A 20,138-nucleotide genomic window follows, 5' to 3' on the forward strand; every position below is an offset into this window, starting at 1 on the left:
ACCCAATCTACTGTTTTTAGTAAATTGGGTTTAGCATGAGAAACCTTGGGTGGTTGTGAGGGAACGCCCATGCGCCACCCATTGTATGCGCCCATGGCGAAAGTAATGCAAAGCATCACAATGCACTGCTTTGCATTACTTTTCCGTTCTTTCCAGCGTATAAACAAGTTTAGCACTGGAAAGAACGGAACATTTTTGAACAACCGATTCATCATTTGCCATAGTAGATACATGGGACAGAAGTACCATGAATTATTGGGTTATTTATTGTTTTATTTAGGAATATCGTTGGAGACCACTGTTTTATATCTATTTAGTTAACCCAGGGTTCATTTGAGAACATAGAGAGAGCCCTGTTCCATTTTTCAGTTCACCCTTAAGCATCCAACACGCCATGAAGTCCAATGTTTGGAAGTCAAGTGTGTAAACAGTCTTAAGGATGCTTAGAATGGGTGATGCAGACTGCTCCAAGAAGCCAGGAGGTGCTGGAATGTTGCAGGATGTAAGTAATACTGATGTCAACATAGGCAGGCAGATAGACACAAATGTATAGTGTAAAATTCCACTTTAGAGTGCAGGGGGACAAATTATTGTGGGAATATACCTGTTTGCAGTGCTTGAAATGGAAATATAGAAGTGCATGTCCTCTGTACCAGAGTACCTGCATGCTTCCGAGAAATGCCGGTACTCTCCAATTAAAAGCATTACATCTATCGTGAGAAGTACGGCACTGTCCCGCTCAAAATAAAAAAGTGCCGTACCTGCCCATTTAAAGCACTGCCTGTTTGTGATTATGCATTCACCCAAGATGGATGAAAAATGATGCGTTCAGACAATATGTTCTTCGTAATAATCGGAAGTCTGTCATTTTGGCAAACAACTTAAATGAAGTCAGTTTAAGGAAAAAAGGCTAAAGAAACCTCATTTTAAGATAAAAGTTGAAATGATAAACTGCCTTCTTCACAAAAATATAAAGTTTTTGTGGAAAAGATACATATTCATTCTAAAGGACAGCAATACAAAGATGTAATAAAGAACAAGCATTTACAATGCAATAGGTCTCGCAATGACATTATTTTGAGCTACTGACATTGTAAATGGCAATGAATCCACATAAGAGGGCTGCCCCTAAAATGTGTTCCTAAGGGTGTCTACAGAGTTAGGGGGAGATGCGGTACCATTGGGGGCATCTCATAAAAAGTTACGGACTGGCCTCACACACCGCCCGGTGTCATGCTTCATCATTGGCTGTCCTCGCCCTCTAAAAACTTGGTTTGATAGAGGGCGGGCATACACCTGGAGACAGGGATGCACTTCTAAATCTAAGTGATGACCGTGGGGGAGTGAAAAAGTGTATTAAAAACCATTACCCGTATCCATATCTAAAGTTTATTCAGGGATCAAAAGTATGGTGGTTAAAAAAAGTGATCGGTGGTATGGGACGTTATTCTCCCTTCACCGTGTTATATAGGGTCGACATGTTTCTGCTTCCGTGTCCCCAAAGGGTACGTAGCATTCTTCAGGACCAAAGGGGAGGTTGTTACCTTACGGTCCACCTACTGGCACCTGGTGTCGGAGTGAATGGACCTGCCTCTAGTGTATGATTACAATTACCCTTCTTGGTGTAGTACCCTAGTAAGTGACTCTGTAGAAAAGGAAAGAACAAGCATTTACAATGCAATGGTCTCGGCATTGTTAAAGTTGGAGCTATTGGCATTGCTCATGACATTATTTTTGTTTTTAAAAACATTTAAAGAAACGGCATTGTTATTTACAATGTCAATAGCTTAATCTCTCTCAAATGTGAGACCTATTGCATTTGCACCCACACACAGAGCCACACACACAAAGCCACCCACCCACACAGAGCCACCCACACAGAGCCACCTACACAGAGCTATTCACATAGAGCCAACTACACACACATAGAGCCACCCACACAGAGCCACCTACACACAGACACACAGTTACCCACACACAGACAGAGCCACCCACGCATAGAGCCACCTACAAAAAAAGCCACACACACAGAGGCACACACATACACACACACACAGCCTCCCTTACACACACAGATCTTAGAGTGGCTGTTGGGGAAATCAGGGAATAAAGACGTTACATGCGAGGAAGTACCGGAGTCTAGGTTCAAAGGGGTCCAAATAAGACAAAGAGCTGTAGTTTGGTGTTGCTGGCAGGTGGCAAAATGTTGCTGTTTGTTAACACTGCTGTGTGGCAATGGCACTGTTGTTCTTGTTGGCCAGTAGGAGAACAGCAGTTACCACTTTAATGCCTGGCCCAGACAGCCTACACCTGCCAAAGACCAAGATACAATTATTACTAATTTATCCAAAATATCAGGGATTAATCTGCCCAGAATAGAAGTCATTTCTCTCGGGGCATCTGCATTCCTATGCAGCACGTGTTTAGAGGTAATGTTGCTGCAAATCTGCCTTTTGGTGTGACCCTGTTTTGGCACCTCGACACAACAGGTACAACAGCTTGTGGCCACAAAATGTATAGTTGCGAGGTCAACATTTTGCAGTTATTGAAATAATCCCGAGTCCACCTGTGAACATTTTAGAAAAGGATGCTGCGGCACGGACATGCTGGATTAAAGACGCTTTACTGAGAGACGTGATGCACTAAAATCATCTGATGTCAATGCTAAAAGGGGGAGTGCTGTACGAAGAGTAAATATCATGGACAGTACCTGCCATTGTTCACTTTAGAGGGCCCTCCTGCTTCATTAGAATATACATAAAATTAAAAGTTGTTCACATACGTAAACAGCTAAACATGGGTACAGACCACTCACTCCCTCACAAAATAGTTACCGTTCAGACCAGAAAAACAACAAGCATTTACAATGCAATGGTCTCGGCATTGGTAAAGTTAGAGCTATTGGCATTGCTCATGACATTTTTTTTGTTTATGTTTTTGTTTTTAAAACATTTAAAGAAACGGCATTGTTATTTAAAATGTCAATAGCTTAATCAGTCTCAAATGTGAGACCTATTGCATTTGCACCCACACACAGAGCCACCTACACACACACTGATTAAGCTATTGACATAGTAAATAATAATGCCGTTTCTTTACATGTTTTAGAAACACAAACATAAACAAAAATGTCATGAGCAATGCCAATAGCTCTAACTTTAACAATATCTGTTACCCACTTCGCATTTTTTTAAGTATCTTCAGCTGTGTGAGTATTTTGTTAAAATAAATATTGTGAATAAATCTAATCCTCTTATTGAGGCAAATAAAAAGGGCTCTCGTATAGGAGTATTGTACAATATAATTCTTGAGACAATGTCCAACGATCTGGAAACCCATCGAACGAGATGGAAAGAAAGATTGGGATGCTCTGAAATACCGTTGGAGCTCTCGATGGAATGGGCTAACCGTTTATTTATGTCAGCCAATCTTAAGGCACAACATTACAAGACTATGTTCTATCTTTATCGCACGCCTGACAAAATTGCAAAGTGGGGGGGAGATCCAGATGGAAAGTGTTTCAGATGTAACATTTTACACGCTGATGTAGCACATATCTTTGCCACCTGTGCTAAATTATCAGAATTGCTCGGACATATAAATAGGTTTTTATCTGAGATTCTTGGTGTTTCTATACAAGTGTCAATTAGTGAGATTCTATTGGGTATAGATGCAGGTGGGGCACGCACGGACTCTAGTAAGGAAGTTAGGTATTTGATATTTATGGCAGCCGCAGTGCTTAGGATGTGTACTGCCTCAGTCTGGCTACAAATTGATGCCCCCCCATTTGAGATGTGGAGAACTCGTTTTTTGTTCACGTATAATATGGAATATAACCTATATATTGTTAAGGGGAGGCGGAAAATGGCATTGGGGCAGATAATATGGGGTGCTGTCCGTGCATATATGGATAAGTAGGATGGTCTTGAGCTATTTGGTGTACCTATTAATTACCTGGTCTTATCTTTTTTTTTTATTTATTATTTTTGTACTGAATGATATAATGGAATATTTTTTCCTTCTGTATTAGCTATACTGGCTGCTATACAGCCTGAAATCTGCTGAATATTATAGCAATTTTGTGAATTGATCCTGCATTGTATAACAAATTGAATCGTGTGTTATGTTTCTTTTTTTTTCTTTGTTTGTACCCGTGATCTCTATTCAATAAAGAAATTTAAAAAAAAAAAGTAAATGCTTGTTATTTTAGTGAGGATTAGAGCTAGTATGAAAGAGTTTGGTAAACATTGCTATTGTTTGCAATGTATCAGAAATTGTTTGTAGTTGTGTAGTAGAAGTAGTATTGTTGGTTGAGTTAGTGTTTAGATAGTGTACTATTACATGAGTAATAGTTGTGAAGAGAAAGAGCAAGGTGTGAATAGGAAGTTGTAGACTATAAATGGAGGAGTAAGTATTAGTAGCAGAGTGCAGTAAGTATTACTGAGAAAGTATAGAGATGTAGTATTCTTTTTTTTGTAATATTAGTACCTAATTTCAGCAAAATGTATACATGTATACATAAGTGATTGTGTAATTAGTTATCAGAATGGGGCATATAAATGCATGCAAGTACATATAAAACAGTATTCTTTCTTTGAAAAAAGCAACAGTAAGCCAAATGTAATTTGAGATTTTTATTAACTTAAATTTTTAATTTGTATTTATTATCTTTATTTACAGTTACACCATTTTTTATTATTGCATAATTTAATCTTCGTCTAGAATTCCGATAATGTGTTCATTTTGAAAGATGATATTTAATGTCTTTGGTAGGTGTGGCATAAGAGCCTCTGCAAAGTCATCAATATCCGCTGGAATATTTAGGTGGTCCCTTAAAAGTGCATTGCTGATTTGTACTGATTTTAAATGTTCATTGTCTTCAATTTGTATGGTTATGGTACTTTTCTCCTGAGTAGTATTTTCTAGTCCATATATTGTGATTTGAAGTTGTTCTTGGGGTGGCTCTATTTTCTGTGAAAAGAAAAAAACATTTGTTACGAAACCCATTTTTACTGTATATGCGTTTTTTATTGCTATTTTTGAACGTGCTTTTGAGAGAAATAGAAAAGTGCTATAGATGCTGAAGGAAGTTATTAAAGATATTACTGTGAATTGCATATTTTCTGAGAGAATGGGAAGTGTGTGTATGGTTAGTTAAAGGCAAAGACCCAAAGTGCGTAATTATGTGTTGGTACTTATGGAATTTATTAAGGAGGTGTTGTATATTTTTGATGCAGAGTGTTCGAAACGTAATGCAAGATGAACTAAAGGTGAAAGATATTTAGAGAAATGTATGTTTGTTCATTGCATTATGTGAAAACTTTGAAATAGAATTTGAATATGCAGAGGAAAGGAGTGATATAGTGCGAATAAATTAGAAGTTAAGGTAAATATAGACATAGATAGAGAGTTGGATGTTGTTTTGCTTGAGATGTAGTAATGTATGAAATTGTTGATATTCTGATTGAAAGTTAGCGCTATATATAAAGTAAGGTATTTGATGTTTGCATGTGGTAGTAGGTAAGGTATAGATAGGGACTAAAATAGTTACTATGGTATGGTTATGGAGTAGCATTTTAAAATGTGTGCAAAATTATTAGACCTAAAGATGTAGTATGTTCTGCAATGTATTTTCCTACATGTTTTGTATTTTGTCGTTAGGCAGTGAGCTGTAGGGAAGGTAAACAGAAAAGTAGTTAGAGATATTCAGAGAGAGTGTTTTGTATTAATGTATATGCATGTATGTAAAGTGATATAGTATTTTGGTGTGCCATCTATGTGTATCAGAGTTATGCGTACAATTGCAAATTGTATGTTGAAAAAAGAGCAACTGACGTTACTAGGTGTGAAATCAAAATGGTGAATTTAATTTGTGTTGTGTTCTAGATGTGTAAGTAAGTCTTTTGTAAAGAATGCATTTTTTGTATTGAGAAAAATGTAATTTTACTTTGTACTTACTTGCAATTGTGTATTTCGAGTAGAATTTAATATTTTCTGGTTATTAAATTCATGCACTGTTAAATGGGTTATTTTGATATAGGTTCCAAGTTCGATTGGAAAGTCCGCCGCGTCTCTCCATAGTGTTATTTTCACTGAGTCTGTTGCATCGTTGACTGTTATCGATTTTAATTTTGTTTCTTGTCCTCCAATGAATACTGTTTTTGTTTCTTCCTCCTGTCAAATTTGTTAAAAAATCATTGTTATTGGTTCTTGCATAGATAGTATACAGTTGAGCAGTATAGTTGTTTATTGGAGAGAACATGAGAACCAAATGTTTGTTGATTGGTGTTGTGTATTTGTTGTGTAATAGTGTGTGCTACAGTGTGTACGTTAGAGAGTGTGCGGTAGAGACTATTGTATGGAAGTATATAAATGATATAAGTTGTAGGAGAGTGCATATAAAAGAGTAGATGATGATATCCTGTATAGCTATCAATTTTACAAGTGTTGCGAATAAATAGTACTAATACTTTACATGTGTTTGAAACTGGTGGGAATGTTCCATGTAATCAACACGATTTAATAGTGCATTTAGGGTATCACCTGTATTTTTACTGATTGGTAAATTGTTTTCTCAAATTGTAATAGTTATATATAATTGATATTATAAAAGGAGCGAGTAGAGTCGCTAGGATATTGTATGTGATGTATAGTAAGTATAGTGCTATTAGCAGCAACATTGTGTATTATATTTGATTTTCTACATCGATTAGTCCTAAATATAGTCTTTAGATAATATTTTTCACTAGTAATTTTTTGTATGCTTGTAGTAGATTGTACTAGAGAGTATTGTAAAAGTTTATGTAGCAATGAATGAGATAGAGAGTGTTAGTTTATAAATATATGTAATACATTGTGTTGTGTGTAAAAGAGGAGTAAGTAACAGTTAATTCTAGAAATGTTTGTAGATAGCATGTGTGTTGTAGTGAGTGTTGTACATAGTTTATAGTAAAGTGTGCTGCTATTAGTGTGTGTTTTAAAGAGTTGGAGTTACCAAATGTGTTATAGAATGTATGTTATAGTGGTTTGAAGAGTGCTTTTTCAAAGTGTGTGTGGCAGATAGTGTTGCTGATAGTATGTGGGTTTACTGACTATTACATGCAATTGCTAATATGCACCCAATTTTTTTTTATGATACGTACCTCAGATATTGTCCCTAATATGCTCATTAATGAGCGTAAATTTGCTTTCCTTATTGTTTTTATTGGAGAAACTGGCGGTGCAGGCGGCTGTAGCAAATATTCTGCTTCTTGGGTTATTGTTTCCGGGATTGTTAATGGTGGCATTCTTGAAATCTTTGTTTGTTTTGTTAAGATTATCACATTGTTCTTGTTGATAAAATTCCAAATTATAATCCCATTCCTTCCTTTGTCAGCTTGAAAAAATCCTCATTGTAGCAAGTTCCTTTTATTGACCCACTTTCATCAGCTAGAGCAATATGGAATAAAATCTTATTTTCTTGCTTAGCGTTTTTGTAATTTGTTTTTGCAGAGCATTTTACTATGTTTGCTCGTATTGCTTTCTGATAAGGTTTGCTTTCCTCGTGTTTTGTTTCCTTAATTTCTTGTATAGAAATCATCTGCAATGAGAGCAAAATTTGAGTAGACCTTCTGAATATAGCATGTAAAGAAAGCAAATTTCTGAAAGAAAAGAACATACCAATTGATAATTTCTGCTTATTAAACAGCTACCCATAATGCTTTGTGATCGCTATAGTAGGACTCTAATATACCAAAGTGAGTTACATTTCCATTAACATATATATGGTCTAAGGTTGAATTGTAGTCTGTTGTGTAGTTTTGTATTTTTTGGTGACATTGAAATTGGTTTTGCATGTATTCTAATAGCAGTGTTGCATTGTGCGATACTTGGGCTAAATCTATGTTGAAGTCACCCATTATTATATATTTGTAGTTTGGGTAAAAGCTCAATACGCTAGTTAATACTTGAAAAAGTTTTTGCAGTTGTACATGTGGTGGTTTGTATATTATCACAAATAAGTAGTCACAATTATTTACAATTAAAGTAAAATGTAAAATGTCAATTTCGTGCTGTGTTTCATAAATTGGCAAAAGGCAAATATTTTTTTTGTAATAAATAGCGATCCCATGCTTGGTATGCTGATTATGGAATTTATCAAATCTCATCAGATGATAGTGGTGAATATATAATGAATTACTGTTTCCTTCCCTAGTTGTGTTTATTTCAGTGAGACATATAATATCTGCATTCATGATATTTGTGTCGGCTTGTATAGCTTTGTGATTATTTTGTAGTGAACGTATGTTGTGTACAATAATATTAAAGTTTAGCAGATAGTCACATAATTGTGGTACTGATATTTCTAATTGCATATCTGTCCTTAAGCGGGCCATTTCCTCATGAACTTTTTGGTGTACAACTATTTTGTCTTGCTGAAAGTTTTTAATATATATGTTTTCTAATGATTTTGCTCTGCTTAAAGCAACATAATGCAAATGATGTATTTTACTATTGTTAAAATGGATGTAAAGTGGTTCAATAGTTTCTCCTTGTGTTCTATGTATAGTACGTGCAGATGATTGGCGTAGTGGGAATTGCTTGCGTATAATTGTTATAAATTTTTGTGTAAATTGAAAATGTCTAGAGATAGCATGAATTGGTGTCCAATGAGGTGAAATGTTATTGTGATATATGTGGCTATTTTCCTGTCTTGTCAATTTGCCAACATTTTCTTTATCAAAAAGAATCAATATCACATTTGGAACGCTATTGATAGTTTCTACTAATTCAACTATACCTGTAGCACCATTTGTTAAGCCATCGTTAACATTTATATTGCATGTCAGATCGTATCGTAACTTTAATGCAATATGCAATATAAATGGCAGGCCCATGGTCTTAGTTGCATCTGCAGGTAATTGCATTAGTATTTTTTTTTTTACTATTTCGCTTAGGTCAGATGCAACTGTATCTATTGCGGTTGATGTGTAAACAGGATATTTTATTATATGTTGTAACAAAACTTCATTATTAATATTATTAACTTCTTTGTTTGTTGCCATTATATAAGGGATGGTTTTGGTAAAGTTTTGGGGTGGGTCTAACTCGCGTGTTTGTATTTGTATAATATCGGCATCAGTTTGTTTTCCTTCTCTTAATCTGTTTAGTAATTGAGCAAATGGTAAGTCATTTAGCTGCCGCATAATTTTTGTCAATTCAAACAACTTAAAGTGTGTTTGCCATAAATTTGTACTTACTGGTCTGTATGAATGTCTAGAATTTTCAAATATGTATGTGTCAAATACTGGTTTTAACTGATAAAAATCTCCAATTGCTAATACGGATATTCCACCAAAAGGGAGGTTGGACATTTTAATTTCCTGCAACCTGTTATGTATAAAATTGAAAAGATTTACCCCTACCATTGATATTTCATCAATTATTAGCAATTTAAGATGCAATAATTAATTTTGAAGTGCACTCCTGTTCTCATGAGTTAGTGGTTTATGAGTTAGCGATTGCAAAACTGGTATTTTGAATGTACTATGTAGCGTTTTACCATGTATGTTATGTGCAGCTTTGCCTGTTGGAGCTGTAAGCAATACATAAATGTTATCAGGATTTTCTCCAGCTTTGGTATTGTAATAGCGTAGTAATGTTTGGTAAAGGGCTGTAATAAGGAAGCTTTTGCCTACTCCTGCACCACCTGTGCAAAACGTATAGCAAGGTGTTTCTTTTGTTTTTATCCAATGCAAGTGATGGTATATAAAGTTAAGTTGCTCATTTGTAAGATTTTGCATCAAACTGTGATATTGGTCATTTGGCATTATATTATTGGTTAAAAGTTCTTCATTACTTGTACTTCTAATGCCTAAATCAAATGACAAGTCATATAATAGTGGTTCATTCACTTGAACTTCAGGACAAATGTTTTCGTCGGTTTCTATATCCATTGGAGGTATAAGTAATGTGTCTAAAGTACAGTCTCCATCGGTATTAGGTGTTAATGTGGTATTATGCCTATTATACTTAGTATGATTAGCGTCAACTATGGTTTGAATTTCTAGGTATTTTTCAGAATATGTTCCATTATTACCAATTATTAGATTTTCTACTCTCCATGGATAATAAAGCATTAGCAATTCTCTGTAATAATTTTCAGGGTCATTCCTTTTGTTAAATCTGCAATAGCGAATTATCTTCTGTTTTTTGCGCTTTGTGTAGTCTGTTTGTGCAGTTTCATTTGGTATATTAATTTCAAGTTCTTCCTCATCTGAGCTATAAAAGTTATTTTCTGTGAGGAAATTCTCATGGTCGGTTTCATTTTTCCGCTTTCTACTTTTATTATTTTCATTATACATAGATGCATAGTCAGCTAATGTACATGTTTCCAATTCTGTAGGACGTTTGCTGTACTTTACTATAACATTATCATATTGTATGTGATTGGATGTATCTGTTAACAAATTTATAGTTTTGATGTCTTTTAATAAGTAGGTACGCTTTTCTGGAGGGCTTGTATTAATGAAAACATAAGATCTAGAACTTTTGCGTAAAGGAATTTGAAGTATAAGATAGGCTGCTTCTTGGGCACTTATTTCTGTACAGTTTAGGAATTTGTTACCTATATGCTTAAGCTGCTCTTTTATACTTGGATTGTGATAAACTTCTTTTGCTGCTTGTGCAATTAACTTGCTCATTCCACGCTGTGATTTACTAAAATATGATACTATATATACGGCACATGCATATGCGTCTAAGATGTATTGTATATCAATGTTTGCTTGCCATGCTTGTAAAATTGTAGTATTGTAGTTATTAATAAAGCATTCCGCTGGTGTCCTTTTTAGGAAAATAGTATTTTTTTCTATAATGCAGCGTATACATGTAACATATTGTCTTAGATCTAATTGCATAGAATCTAAAAACTGAGTAAAGGAATAATTTGGGAACTCTTGTGTGTTCATAGTCAGATGGATTAGTTCAATTTGCTGTAAGAGCTCTTGATCAGTTTTGTCTAGTGGTAATGGTTCCAGTATAAAAGTTTCTGCCATTGGATATTTTGGGTACTGGTATTTGCAGGTTCTTTTATGTTTAATACGACAATTTTTGGTATGTCCATGCCTTTGTAGGGGCAAAAAAGACTCAACATTTGGATCCTGCGTTTTTGCACAGGTTATATATTTATCTATAAAAGCTGTAAGTATATTAAGTTCTGAAGTTTCATATTGTGGAGCATTTTCAATCCATATTATTGCATGTATATGTGGTGATCCTCTTTGTTGGAATTCTACTCTATAAAAGTAATCTATTATCTTGCCAATTGGGTTACTTTCATGCAATAAAATACAATTAAAGAATTTCCTAACTTGAAAGTCAAAATGTCGTGCACAAGTAATGGGATTTCTTTGTATTAATTTGCATTTTGCCTCCCATGACATATTTTTGAATTCTTCTTCTGTACATTCTTGTTTTTTCTCAGTACGTAATAGTATGTTGATTAAATGATACCATTTAGTTTCTGCTGCTGATAGCGTTAAAAAAAATGTTGGTATCCCCAATTGTCTAATCATAGCAAATAAGTCTTTTTTGCATTGCTCCCAATATGGTGGTGAGCTACGTATAGTTTTTAGTATCTTGTATCCCTCATTAAATTGGAAAATGCTATCTAATTTTTGTTTTATGTCTTTTGCTGTAATAATGTTACCATTGTTAAAATATTTTCTAAGCGAGATGTATATTTTGTTCTGTATTTGCTTAATATGCAACTTTTTCAATTTAAAGAAAACATTTGTTATGGACTTAGCTACTCTTAGATCATTACTTCTTAATTCCCATTGACATATTGTACTGTAATGTATTGGTACATGTCTTTCTTTGTTTGTTGGCCTTCGCTTCCCACAAAAGATAGTGGGGAAAGCTAAATATTCAGAATCTTTGTCTTCATATAGACCCCTTGGTGTGTTATATTCAGTAGGTGCTAAATTCATAATATTAATGCTTTCTGTAGTTATAGTTTCATTAGTTAGCATAGTATCTAAATTCCCTGCTGCAACGTTGTCTGAGGAATCTGACGTATTGTTTGTATCAGAAGTGTCATTACAAGGTGGTATATTTTCTGGTGTATATTCCCAATCCCGATTAACGGTGATTCCATATTCTTGGAACATAGTGCTAGTAGTTGCTAAATATAGAGCTGCACGCTTTACTTTGTTTGGCCTAACATTTTCGAAATGGGTATAGGATTTATAGCTTAATTTAATTGGGATTGTCATGTTATCATTAATTTGTCTTGGCAAAACAGTAACAGTTGTCATAACATCAGCAGGGACGTTAACTACTACACCTGAGAGAGATTTTTGAAAGCCTCGCGGCAGCGTTCTAATTTGTAAAAAGGGTATTCTTGGTGATACTAATCTCTCTTCTAAATTATGCAAGTGTAATTCTGGTGGTATATCAGGAAATGTCATCCCATTATAGAAAGAACAAGGTGGTATTTTGTCCTTGGCAATATATTTGTAACATGTTCTGCATATATCTTCTGTTTGATATTTGCTAATGTTACATTCACTGAATTTAGCCCTTTTTTTCACATTGTGCGTTTTCTGCAAACTTTGTTTATGCCATAACTGATTGCAAATAGTGCAAGCATACTCTGGGCCATATCTAATTTGTGCATGGAAAACTACTAATTATGGCATTTGTTGGTAATGATGTTATATTTGTGTCATTAAGTGTATTTTCTGGTTCTTGTGCATGCAATCTTTTTCTGTTACTGTTATTTTGTTGGACTTCTATTGCAGCTGGTTGTTTGTGAATTCCAGCATCAGGTGTAAATGTGCTTGTTAGTGCATTGGGATTGTTAATAGCTATGTTAGATCCAATATTACTTGTGGTTGTGGAAATTTCTCTGTACGCATTTGACTATCGCTGTTAAGTGTTTTTGTAAGTGTATTTTCTACCTGTAACTCTATAGGTGTGATATGTATAGATGCATTTAGAGCTGCCTTTGTAGCATGGATATATATGTTTCTTATAGGTATAACTTTTTTCTCCCTATGATTTTTTTGTGTTGCCTCAAGTGACAATTTGGCAATTTTGCGTATTGTAACTGGAGTGAAGTATAAACTACTACTTAATGAATTTGGTACTTTGTTCTGAAGAGCCAACGTTATGATGTATTCGATAAGCTGCTTAGGTGATTTGATTTCTAAAGCAATAGATGTCTCCTCAGCATGAGGTAATAATTTCTCATTTAGGCTACTTGAATTAAATACAAAGTATGCATGGATAGTTTTGAATATTCAAATTCATTGAAGTAAGGGTTCTCAAAAGCTTGGTATTTTGCATTTCTGTTTGTTTCCCCTCAATCGCAAAGCTCTTTTTTTGCTTAATTGCATATATAGTGTTCTTGTGATCTATGTAATTGGGTAAATATTGTGCCTGCATACAATTTCCTTTATTAACAGACTGCATTTCAATATATAGAGCACCTCCAAGTTCCATAATAGACTGCACGTCTAGACTTTCCCAACTATGTGCGGGTTTACAGTAGTTATGTAGAATAGAAAATAGACTATTCTGTACAGATTGTGCATACCTTGATGTTAGCCTAAGATCTTTTTGTGTTTGCTGTTCGTCTGTACTATTTACTACATTCATATTTTGTTGTGTTTCTGCTAAAAAAGTTTGTGCTATGTTGTTCTTGATGGTATAATGCCTTTTGGTAAATATAGCATTGGTGTTACTTTGTGGACTAACTATTTTGTTATACTGAATGTTAGGTATGTTTGTAGGATGGGAACTCTGTGTATATGCGTTAGTATGCAAATCACTTGTTGAGGCTGTCATGTATGTTTCTTGTATTACAACTTGTGACTCCTGTGTTGTGTGTAAGCGTATTTTTAAGTATACTTGCGTATGTAGTAGTATTATGTGAGTCACTAGTATATTGTGTTGTATCTATGCTATTGCAGGTAGGTAGAGGCAGTTGTGCAGCTATTATAGGCACAAGGATATTTTTTTCTTTCTGAATATGCTGTGTAGTAGCTAATGATGCTGTTGGCTGTTGTGTATTTACAAGAGTGCTTTCCTTTGATTTCCGAAGCAAATGTTTTTCAGTTTCTATGCGAGTTTTCAATTTGTGTGTGAAAAAATCTGTACATGCTTTAGTAGAATGCACATAAATATGTTTTTGTAATATGGTACTTGTATTTTTTTCTGCTATGAGCATTGCCTTATGTAGGGAATCTTTTTTAATTGTACTTATATCTATTGGAGTTAATTCATATGGTAAGTAATTTGTATTGGGCCGCTTTTGGCTATATCCCAGATTTGTAATGTACTGTATAAGTCCTTCAAATGATATTTGTATGGTAATACATGTTCCATTTGGGTGAGGTATTCCTGTGCTGTCTCGGCTATGGGAGTCAAATACAAAGTATGAATTTTTACTGTGCATAATGGCTATAACATACATATCCATGCAAAGTAAAACACCGCAATGTAAATTTAGTGCAGTTCTTAATACTGTTTGCATATTTGGTGAAGATGGGTCAAAATGTTTCAGTATATCCCCATAAGAAGGTTGTTTAAGCTTAAGCGAATAGATAGTGTTATTGTGTTGTATATAATTTGGTAAATCATCAGGATGCATAAGGTGCTCTTGATTAATGGAATGCATATCTATATATAAAGCATCCCCCAAGTCCATAATGGCATGTAAATCTTCTACAGTCCATGTATTAGCAGGTCTGTAGCAATTGTGTATGATTGCAAATGTGCTGTTTGGCAAACATTGTTTGCCTCGCGAAGTAGGGGAAAATTTGTTATGTCCTTGATGATAAGTTGCTTGCAGTATTTCCATGATATTGATTGTGACACAGAAATAATGTTCAAATAAACTGCCGGCCCTAAACTACCTATTAGATGCTTGTATTGCAGTGTTCTCTTTATGCTGTATTTTAGTGTTTTAAGTTTATTGTATTGACTATATATGTGTGTGGTTATATATAAATATAATGCTAACTAGCATATATAAATATTTATATATACCTTTGACCTTTTCTGAGTATTTACTATTTAGTTTTGTAGATAAACAAGTCTCATGCCACTTTTCTTGTGCTGTTAATAATAGTAAGGAATCAACAGATGCTGTTCAACCAACTAATTTGAGGAAAATAGGTTATATGTATACCGTAGGCCATCTATTTATGCTATATGCATAGGATTTTTAAATGAATTTAAGTGTTTTCTATGCATGCATTGGGTGTGTGTCTATATATGTTTTTAGTGTGTTTCCACGAATGGTCTGCTTTAAGTAAAGCTCAGTGTCTATTAAATCGCTTGTGAATGATATTTTCGAATTTGCAGGTACTAGACTTTATAATCTGCTTTTGTATTTGTAAGAGGCATGTTATAGCTATCGCAAATTTAGTTTATGCATGCTCAAAAAAAAGAGTATGTTTCTAAAAGTATATATATCTATATATATATTCTAATGATTTCAACTAATTTGTTTTGAGCATAGGCTGATAGGTTAACAAAATAGTAAGATACTTTCACCTTGATGTCTTGATAAGGAATGAGCAACTTGCTACAGTGATCTAGGGAAGAATAAAAACAAGTATTAATGATGACTTAGCATATTAGTATACAGAAAGTTGTCAAATGTAAAGAAATTAGGAAAGCACTTGTAGTAATGTCATAGAGATTTAGTAGTAAGAAAAGTTTAGCACAGAGTGTCTTATAGTATATGTAGTTAAGTATGTAGTAAACATTGTTTACTAGACATTTCGAAAGTTGGTGAATGTCATAAAAGAAAAACATACTCACAAAGTTTTGTGAACAGAGTAATACAGGTGTAATAATATGTGGATAGTTTGTAGTGGAAGGTTTCTGTAGAGTATGCTAGAAAAAGTGTTTGAAAATGTAGTATAGTTCAGAGAATGTGTAGCAGATAAAGTTTACATTGAGAATGTGTAGCGAAATGTTAAGAAAAGAGTAGTAGAGTGGGTTTCTGAGTGATTTATTGAAATAGTAGTCTGAACAATGAGAAACAGTAAGGTAAAAAATGGTGAGAAAAGTTGGCAGTGCTTCACGTAATTCACTCCTTGGGACTATGTATTTTGCGTTTGCAAATATACTCACTTGTTCATCATTAGCAAATGTCAACTTAGAATAGGAAATTGTGCAAAAGAAATGAACAAAGATAAGAAAGTGAAGAATAGAGAGAGAGTAGTATATAGGATGTGTTTGAAAGAGTAGTATGAGCAATGTATGTAGTATATATTGAGTAGTAAAGTGTGGCAAAGGACAGTGTGGCAGAGAGTGTATAGTAGTGAGTATATGGTCGAGAAAGTGTGTTAGAGAGACAGTGTGCAGAGAGAATGTGGTAGATAGACAATGTGGTAGATAGACAATGTGTGAGATAGACAATGTGGCAGAGAGAGTGTGTGGCAGAGAGAGCGTGTGGCAGAGAGAGTGTGTGGCAGAGAGAGTGTGTGGCAGAGAGAGCGTGTGACAGAGAGAGCGTGTGGCAGAGAGAGCGTGTGGCAGAGAGAGCGTGTGGCAGAGAGAGCGTGTGGCAGAGCGAGCGTGTGGCATAGAGCGCGTGGCATAGAGCGCACGCCAAAGAATATGCGCAAAAGAGCACGCGCCAAAGACCGTGCGCCAAAGAGTGCGTGCCAAAGAGTGCATGTGTAAGAGTGCATGCACAAGAGCGCATGGTAAAGAGCGCATGGTAAAGAACGCATGGTAAAGAGTGTTTGTAGAGAAGTAAAGTGTATTATTGCTGGAAACATAGACACAGGTAAAGTAACAATTTTCAGGAACTGTTGAGTGTTTCATGTAAGTAACACTATTGGAGTTTGCTGAATATTTCTCACTTGTATGTTGACTTCTTTATTATTAGTTTTTGTCAGCATATAGCTTGAAAGTATCCCAAAATCAGGATCATAACGAGGCGAGTAATGAACAACGCTAGTAGAAATGTAAGCATTAACTATGACATATGTAGAGGAGGTGTGTATTAAAATTTGCACAGTAGGTAGTATGTGAAAGTGCATGTAAAAGATAGTGTGTGAGAAAGTGTGTGGCATAGAGTGTGTGGCAGACAGCCTGTGGCAGAAAGCCCGTGGTACAGAGAGTGCCATAGAGGCTGTAACCAGAGCGCATGCAACAGAGCATGTGCAACATAATGTCACACACGCTATGTTACACATGCTAAGTCACACGCGCTATGGTGCACGTGTCAAGTCACACGTGCTAAGTCACACGTGCGAAGCCACATGTGTCAAGTCACACAATGAGTGTGTGCTGTAGAGAGTGGATGGAAGAGAGTGTGAATGAGAATGTGCGCTAAAGAGTGTGTGGTGCGGACTGTGTAATGGAGAATGCCTGGTGTAAAATGTATAGTGGGGAGTGTGTGCTATTACTGTTGACAACAGAGATAGGAAAAGGAAAAAGTTGCCCAAAAAGTTGACAGTGCCTCACGTAAGTAACACCATTGGAGTTTGCAGATTGGTTCTCACCTGCATGCTCACTTTCTCATCATCAGCTATTGTCAACTTATAGGTTAAAAGTGTGAAAAAGCAAGGGAAACAAAGAGGGAAATAAAGAAGAGACAGTGTGTAGTATACATAAAGGAGTAGCGAGAGGAGTAAGAATAGTGTATGTAGTGTACAAATAATAAAGGATAGTAGTGAGGATAATAAAGGTAGTAGAGATGTAAGCATTAGCTGTGGTGCATGTTGAGGAGATGTAGATAAAAATGTGTACAACAGATAGTATTGTAAAGAGTATGTAAAACCATAGTGTGTGGCAGAGAGCGCGTGCAACAGAGCGCGTGCAACAGAGTGCGTGCAACAGAGTGCGTGGTAAAGTGCACATGGTAAAGAGCGCATGGTAAAGAGCGCATGGTAAAGAGTGTTTGTATAGAAGTAAAGTGTATTACTGCTGGAAACATAGGCATAGGTAAAGTAAAAATTTTCAGGAAGTGTTGAGTGTTTATGTAAGTAACATCATTGGGGTTTGCAGAATAATCTTCACTTGTATGTTGACTTCTTCATTATTAACTTTTGCCAGCATATAGCTTGAAAGTATCCCAAAATAAGGATCAAAATGAGGCAAGTAAAGAACGGTAGTAGAAATGTTAGCATTAAGTATGATATATGTAGAGGAGGTGTGTCTTAAAAAGTATGCAGTAGAGTGCATGTTGCAAAAGATTGCATGTCGAAGAGTGCATGGTAAAGATTGTATGGTAAAGAGTGCATGGTAAAGAGTGCATGGTAAAGAGTGTTTGCAGAGAACTAAACTATATTGCTATATAATAAACTGAACTACTTAAACCTAAAAGTTGACATCGCCTCACGTTATTAACACCATTGGAGTTTGCCGATTGGTTTACACCTGCATGCTCACTTTCTCATCAACAGCTAATGCCAAATGTGGTTTTCTACTCACTTTTTTAACATGTCACACAGGCATTTACACAAACCTACACACACACATACATACTGCTTCATTTGACTTTCAATTTGAATACTCCATTGAAACTTTCCATTTTGCTCAGTTCTTAAAAAGCAATAATATATTATTTGAGTGTGCACAGCCATCTATTTATTGCTTTTTTTGGCCCGCCCCTCTTCCCTCCCCTATTCCATTGGCTGGCCTCTTTGAATGCTGGCCAGCCATTGTAGAAGAGGTTTGTTTCTCCGAACAGGCCCTGCCCTTTTCAAAATCAGGGGCGTAATTTTTTGCTACTTTTCTCTTTCTGGCAGCCCGACCCGTCTTTGCTGGTGGCCGTTTTTTTTAAATTTTATTTTGCTTCACCCTTTTCAGGGTTATTTTCGTGTCTGTTGCTGTGAGGCAAAGTCTTCCTGAAGCAGTATGGTAAGCAATGTTTTATGCTTTTTATTGTTTTGTTGTTGCCTTGCTTTTTATCTACCTTTGTCTTTGTAAGGCATCCTCTATGTTTTGTAACTAACTCTGTTTTTTTTCTGTTTGTTTGCAGGGCTTCAGTGGTCTGTGGCGTTCCGGTGCACTGTCGTGCAGGGAGCGCTTTCCCCGGTATGTATGTTACTGTTAGCGGGACTTGGGTAAGGCATCCTCTATGTTTTCTAACTAACTCTGTTTTTTTTTTGTTTCTTTACAGGGCTTCCCCGGTCTCTTTCGTTCTAGTGCAGTGTCGTACATGGAGCACTTTCTCTGGTATGTATGCTGCTGTTTGTGGGAGTTATGTAATGCATATTGAACGTTTTGTAACTAATTCTGTGTTTATCTGTTTGTTTCCAGGGCTTCAGCAGTCTGGGTCGTTCCGGTGCAGCGTCGTACATGGAGCGCTTTCCCCGGTATGTATGGTGCTGTTTGGGCTATGGATCTAGTAAAAAAGCAAGCATTAACTATGATGTATATAGAGGTGTGCCTAAAAATGTGTGCAGTAGAGTACGTGTGTTAAGAGTGTGTGGGAAAGAGTAAGTGCCAAAGAGTGCATGCTAAGTCACATGCGCTAAGTCACATGCGTGCGCTAAGTCACATGCGCTAAGTCACATGCGCTAAGTCACATGCGCTAAGTCACATGCGCTAAGTCACACGCGCTAAGTCACACGCGCTAAGTCACACGTGCTAAGTCACACGCGCTAAGTCACACGCACTAAGTCACACGCGCTAAGTCACACACGCTAATCCACATGTATCAAGTCACGCAATGAGTGTGCTGTAGAGAGTAGATGGAAGAGAGTGTGAATGAGAATGTGTGCAAAAGAGTGTGTGGTGTGGAATGTGTAATGGAGAATGCATGGTGTAAAATGCATGGTGGGGAGTGCGGATAATAAAGGTAGTAGAGATGTAAGCATTAGCTGTGATGCCTGTTGAGGAGATGTACATAAAAATGTGTAGCATTGTAAAGAGTATGCAAAACCATAGTGTACCAGAGAGCATGTGTCAGAGAGCGTGTGGCAGAGAGCGCGTGCAACAGAGCGCGTGCAACAGAGCGCGTGCAGCAGAGCGCGTGCAACAGAGCGCGTGCAACATGTCACATGCGCTAAGTCACGCGCGCTAAGTTATGCGCACAAAGTCACGTATGCTAAGTTACGCGCGCTAAGTCACACAAGCAGTGTGTATTGTAGATAGTGGGGAAGGGAGTATCAATGAGACAG

The sequence above is a fragment of the Triturus cristatus genome, chromosome 4_2 (assembly GCF_964204655.1).
Source record: "Triturus cristatus chromosome 4_2, aTriCri1.1, whole genome shotgun sequence".
Classification (NCBI taxonomy): Eukaryota; Metazoa; Chordata; class Amphibia; order Caudata; family Salamandridae; genus Triturus; species Triturus cristatus.